Source organism: Equus caballus, chromosome 1 (genome assembly GCF_041296265.1).
Source record: "Equus caballus isolate H_3958 breed thoroughbred chromosome 1, TB-T2T, whole genome shotgun sequence".
Lineage (NCBI taxonomy): Eukaryota > Metazoa > Chordata > Mammalia > Perissodactyla > Equidae > Equus > Equus caballus.
In genome coordinates, this window is record NC_091684.1 from 193,179,543 (window position 1) to 193,186,572 (window position 7,030).

The window sequence follows — 7,030 nt, forward strand, 5'->3', positions numbered from 1 at the left end:
CAGAAATGCAACTGATTTTTGTAAGTTGATTTTGTACCCCACAACTTTACTGTAATTGTTAATTTTTTATAATAGTTTTCCAATGGATTATTTAGGGGTTTCTATATATAAGATCATGTTGTCTGCAAATGGTGAGAATTTCACTTCACTCCTGATTTGGATTTCTTTCTCTTGCCTAATTTCTGTGGCCAAAACATCCAGTACAATATTGAATAAGAGTGGTGATAGTGGGCATCCTTGTCTTGTTCCTGTTCTCGGGGGGATGGTGTTCAGTTTTTGCCCATTGAGTATGATGTTGGCTGTGGGTTAGTCATATATGGCCTTTATTATGTTGAGGTAATTTCCTTATATCCCCATTTTGTTAAGAGTTTTTATCATAAATGACTGTTGGATCTTGTTAAATGCTTTCTTGGCATCTATTGAGATGATCATGTGGTTTTTATTCCTCATTTTGTTATTGCGGTGTATCACATTCATTGATTTGCAGATGCTGAATCATCCCTGTGTCCCAGTGTCCCTGTGTCCCTGGTAGAAATCACACTTGATCATGATGTATGATCTTTCTGATGTATTGCTGTATTCGAGTTGCCAATATTTTGTTGAGGAATTTTAGATCTATGTTTATCAGCAATATTGGCCTGTAATTTTCCTTTTTTGTGCTGTCCTTGTCAGGCTTTGGCATCAGAGTGATGTTGGCTTCATAGAATGTGTTAGGAAGTGTTCCATCTTCCCTAATTTTTTGGAATAGCTTGAGAAGGATAGGTATTAAACCCTCTCTGGAAGTTTGGTAGAATTCCCCAGGGAAGCCATCTGGTCCTGGGCTTTTATTCTTTGGGATGCTTTCGATTACTGTTTCAATCTCTTTGCTTGTGATTGGTCAATTCAGATTCTCTATTTATTCTTGATTCAGCTTTGGGAGGATGTAAGAGTCTAAGAACTTATCCATTTCCTCTACATTGTGCATTTTTTTGGCATATAGTTTTTCATAGTATTCTCTTATAATCGGTTATATTTCTGTGGCATCTGTTGTTATTTCTCCTCTTTCATATCTAATTTTATTTATCTGAGCTTTCTCTTTTTTTCTCTTTGTAAGTCTGGTCAGAGGTTTGTGAATTTTATTTACCTTCTCAAGAACCAGCTCTTTGTTTCATTGATCCTTTCTACTGCCTTTTTTGTTTCAATAGCATTTATTTATGCTTTGATTTTTATTATTTCTCTCCTTCTGCTGTCTTTGGGATTTATTTGTTCTTCTTTTTCTACTTCAATTAGGTGTAGTTTGAGATTGCTTTTTAGGGATTTTTTTGTTTGTTTGTTAGGGTAAGCCTGTTTTGTGATGAATTTCCCTCTTAATACAGTTTTTGCTGCATCTCATATGAGTTGTTATGGTATATTTTCATATTCATTTGTCTGCAGATATTTTTTGATTTCTCCTTTAATTTCTTCAATTATCCCTTGCTTGTTCAATAGCACATTGTTTAGTCTCCACATCTTTGTCCCTTTCTCAGCTTTTTTTCTGTAATGAATTTCTAGCTTTATAGCATTGTGATTGGAGAAGATGCTTGTTATTATTTTAATCTTCTTAAATTTATTGAAGCTTGCCTTGTTTCCCAACATATGGTCTACCTTGAGAATGTTCCATGAGCACTTGAGCAGAATGTGTATCCTGCTGTTTTTGGATGGAGTGTTCTATATATATCTATTAAGTCCCACTGGTCTAACTTTTCATTTAATTCCACTGTTTCCTTGTTGATTTTCTGTCTGGATGATCTATCCATTGATGTGAGTGGAGTGTTGAGGTCCCCTACTATTATTGTATTATTATTAATATCTTCTTTTAGGTTTGTTAATAGTTGCTTTATGTACTTTGGTGCTCCTGTGTTGGGTGCATAGATACTTATAAGTGTTATTTCTTCTTGATGGAATGTCCCTTTGATCATTATATACTGCCTCTCTTTGTCTCTCTTTACCATTCTTATCTTGAAATCTACTTTGTCTGATATAAGTATGGCAACATCTGCTTTCTTTTGTTTGCCATTATCTTGAAGTATCGTCTTCCATCCCGTCACTCTGAACCTGTGTTTGTCATTGGAGCTGAGATGTTTTTCCTGGAGGCGGCATATTGTTGTGTTTTGTTCTTAATCCTTCTCACCACACTGTGTCTTTTTATTGGAGAATTCAATCCATTTACATTTAGAGTGATTATTGATATATGAGGGCTTAATGCTGCCATTTTATCACTCATTTTCCAGTTTTCCTGCATTTCCATCATTTCTTGTCCTGTGTATTTTGGTCTATCATTCGAGTTATGTAGTTTTTTATGTTGTGTTTCTTTGTTTTCTCCTTATTTATTATTTGTGTCTCTGTTCTGCTTTTCTGTTTAGTGATTACCATGAGGTTTTTATTCAAAATCTCTTGGATAAGATAGTCCCTTTTCTCATGGCACCTTATTTCCTTAGACTAAACTGGTTCAGTCCCTTTCCTCTTCCCCTCCTAATTTGTTTTTCTCACATCTTATTCCATCTTGTGCTATGAATTTGTGGTTAAAATAACAAGATTATCTTTGGTTTTGGTGTTTTCCCTCCTTCGTCTTTAATGCTATACTTGAGTATTTGCTATCCTGTTCTGATTCTGTCTACCTATTTATCTACTTACTCTGTCCTTTGTAACCCCTTTCTCTCTTTTTATTTTCAGGTATGAGGGCCTTCTTGAGAATTTCTTGTAGGGGGGATCTCATGCCTAAAAAATCCCGTAGCTTATGTTTGTCTGGGAAAGTGTTTATGTCTCCATCATAGCCGAAGGATATTTTAGCTGGAAAGAGTATTCTTGGCTGAAAGTTTTTGTCCTTCAAAGATTTGAATATGTCATTCCAGTCTCTCCTAGCCTATAAGGTTTCTTCAGAGAAATCTGCTGAAAGCCTGATAGGGGTTCCTTTGTAGGTTATTTTCTTCTGCCTTGCTGCCCTTAGTGTTCTTTCTTTGTCATTCAGTTTTGCAAGTTTCACTACTATATGCCTTGCAGTAGGTCTTTTTACATTGACATATTTAGGAGATATGATAGCTTCTTCCACATGGATTTCCTCCTCCTTCCTTAGGTTTGAGAAGTTATCTGCTATTATTTCTTTGAGAAGGCTTTCTGCTCCATTCTTCTTCTCTTCTTCTTCTTGAATACCTATAATTCTCATGTTGCATTTCCTAATTGAGTCAGCTATTTCTCAGAGATTTTCTTCATTTCTTTTTAGTCTTAGTTCTCTCTCTTCCTCTATCTGGAGCATTGCAACACGTCTATCTTCAATTATGCTGATACACTCCTCTATGATGTCTGCTCGAGCGTTCAGGGAATCCATATTTTGTTTTATTTCTTCCATGTGTCTTTCACTGCTAATATTTCTGATTGATTCTTCTTTATACTATCAATCTCTTTTGTGAAGTAGCTCCTGAACTCTTTGAATTGTTTCCCTACATTCTCTTTTAATTCATAGAGTTTTTTGATGATATCTATTTTTAATTCTTTGTCATTTAGATTACATATTTCTGGTCCTCAGGACTGATTTCTGGGTATTTGTCATTTTCTCTCTGGTCCGGAGATCTAATATAATGTTTGATATTGCTGGAGGAATTGGCTTTGTTTTTCCACATCGTGGTGTTATTTGGTTGCAGTTACTGCCTGTCGTCACTGAGTTGGGATCAAGAGCCACATATTCTGAGCCCTGTGCCTTCCACAAAGATCCTAGGCACTGGAGCCATGCTGGGCAGGTAGGGGGAGGGGCGCTTTCTGCAGCATGCTCTCAGGGTTTTCTCGCTCTGCTTTCACTATCTGCTCTCCTGGGGTGTTGGTTTGATGAGGTCACCCCCCACAAAAGCTTTCAGCCCAGTGGAGGGCTTCCCCCTAAGCTGCAAAGGACCTCAGTGATCCTTGATGTTCCTGTGAATGAACATCCCCTCCCTGTTCCTTCCCTCTCGGAGGCCTCCTGTGGTCCTGGATCACAGTCTTTAGGGGAGGGAGCGAACTTTTCTCTTACCCCGTTCTACCTCCTGCAAGCAGGGCTCCAGCCTTTCTACCCTCTGTTGTATGGCTGCATGGGTCTGTCCAATGTTTTTTGTGTTGTGTTTGCATGTCCTCTGTTAGAGTATGAATGTCCTTTGCATTGTATGTTGGAGGGGAGAGATTACTGGGAGAACTTACTCCACCATGATGCTGACCTCATTAACTTTTCTAATGGTTCTGTCCCAGTTTTGTTCAACTTGGTTTTACATAATTCAAAAAGTTATATGTAGAGGCAGGCCCTATGGTGTATTGATTAAGTTCACACACTCGGCTCTGGTAGCCTGGGGTTAACAGGTTCAGATCCCAGGTGCGGATATACACACTGCTTATCAAGCCATGCTATGGCAGGCATCCCACATATAAAGTAGAGGAAGATGGGTATGGATGTTAGCTCAGGGCTAATCTTCCCCCAAAAAAAATTATATTAGCCAAAGCCTTCAAATAAACATGGATTTTCTGAATGTGAAACAAGGAATTATTTCAATTTTCAGTGTCTAACTGTATTAGCTTCAAGAAAGAGTATCTTGAAAACCTACCTTGTTCCTATAACTTAGCATTGTCTTTCCTCTTTAAAAAATGATTACTTTAGGGGCTGGCCCCGTGGCCGAGTGGTTAAGTTCACGTTCTCCGCTGCAGGCGGCCCAGTGTTTCGTCGGTTCAAATCCTGGGCGCGGACATGGCACTGCTCGTCAGACCACGCTGAGGCAGCGTCCCACATGCCACAACTAGAGGAACCCACAACGAAAAATACACAACTATGTACCGGGGGGCTTTGGGGAGAAAAAGGAAAAAATAAAATCTTTAAAAAAAAAAAAATGATTACTTTGAAAAAATTATCCAGTTTAATTTAATATTAAGTACACCTTGTGCTATTCTATAATTCTATTATTTTTCTAATTTCAAAATTTAATTCTGCACTTTTCATATTAGAAGAAGTACCTTCACCATTCACTTTTACACCATAAAAATTGCATGAGATTCAAATCTATTGTACAAACAATGAATAGCCATGAACTTTAATTAGGATTACCATATGTTTTCACTATATCATCAAGAAAAAGGATCATATTTTACATGAATTAGCATTAGACGGGGCATCTCACAGTTGTAGATTGAATCCTATGTTCACATTGTATGAAACAGCCTGACACTAGAAGACTGAGGAAGGTTATATATATATAAAATGTAACACCTAAAACAAACACTGAAAAATCTGTCAATGAGATATACTCAAGAATATTATAGATAAATCAAAAAAGGAATTCTAAAAAGTGTTTAACCCACAGGAAGGAAGAAATAGATCATAGAGAACCAAAAACAAAGGGAACAAATAGAAAACAAAAAATAAAACTGCAGACTTAAGCCCTAACATATCAATAATTAAATCAGCTGTAAATTGTCTAAGTACAGCAATTAAAAGACAGGATTGGCAGAGTAGGTTTAAAAAACATGACCCAATAATGTGCTGTCTACAAGACATTCACTTCAAGTGTAATGGTATTATAAAAAATGGAAAAAATATAGCAACTAAAATGATAGCAGACATATGAACATCTGCTAAATGGGCAATGGAAAAGTAGGTATCTACACTTGGGTGATAAAACTGTAAATAATTCAAGGAAGTGATTATTTTAAATGTCAAGATAGTGGTTAATTATGTTGTGAAGCACAGGGCTGAGATTGCGATGGGGCCCGTGGTGGTGAGGGGAATTCAGGGGTGGCAGTTCTATTATGTTCTTCTACCAAAGTTCTATTTCTTCCCTTGGATGCTGGTTATAAGGGTGTTCACTTTATAATAGTTTGTGAAGTTTTTGCTCGTCCTGTGTGGCTTTCTGTATCTATGTTTTATTTTCAAATAAAATGGTCAACTTTTAAAACAGGAATACTAGATAAGAAACTGCTCACATAATCAGAAGAAAATCTGAAAGATCAGACTTCGAAAAGTATAAAAAACCACAAAACGCTGGGAATCATGGTAGAAAAACTAATGACACTTCCTTTACCAGATGTCCCATAATGGATCATCTCCAACTATTTTCTGTTCTAAAGTCTTATGACTCCAGAGTCAAATTCCTGAGAGACAGATTCTGATTGGCTTATCTGAGGTAGAATGACCATTCTTTTTCCAGAAGAGTAGAGGATACTTTGGAAGTTCCACCAAGATTGCACAAAATGAGGAAGGGGTAAGTCCCTATAGAAACCAGGTTGCTCTTACTAGATAAGAAAAAATAGAAATGAATGCCAAAGAATCTTACAGAATGAGTTACAGAAGTTAAATGTGAGCAAAATATCACCCAATTCTACAGGCATTTGTGATCGAGGATTTAAAAATTTGTTGATAGGAAAAATTCTTCATGCCCTCTTAATAATATAGAGGACTATTAGAATTCACAGGAGAAATTTTACATTTATCTTTCTAAACTCAAGCATTTTAACCTGGGAAATGGCTAACCTTGGAACTATCGCAGTCTGGGGGAAAAAACAGTACATAAGTAGGCTGCATTTTTTTAGAATGTCACTTGTACTTGAAGCTTTTCAGGCAGAGGTTAGTTTACAGTCTTAATTTTTGTCTTCTTAGAAGATTTTTTTTCTATGCACTGAAGGGTCTCAGAACAGGTATTCCCAGGATGTGCCACCTTAGCATGTGAAATATTTTGGACTAAAGGCAATTGGGACCCTTTGGGTTCAAGAGAAACTTTCACCTCACCCTTAAAGAATTTAAATAGGAGCCCTTGCCCATAATAAGAGATGTTATGAGAAATAGGTTCGTATGACCTATCTGTGTGGCAGGACAAACCTCTAATTACTGAATATCTGCTCTTCTTACTGTCCTGTGAATTGCCCTCATGCACACAAAAGCCTCAGGCCCCTATCCCGTTCCTTAGCTCAAGATGGAATATATACCTCATCATACCTTTTTGTCTTTGATCCTCTCATGTTGGTGGGGTTCCTGCACATACAAAATTAAATTTGATTTTCTCCTCTT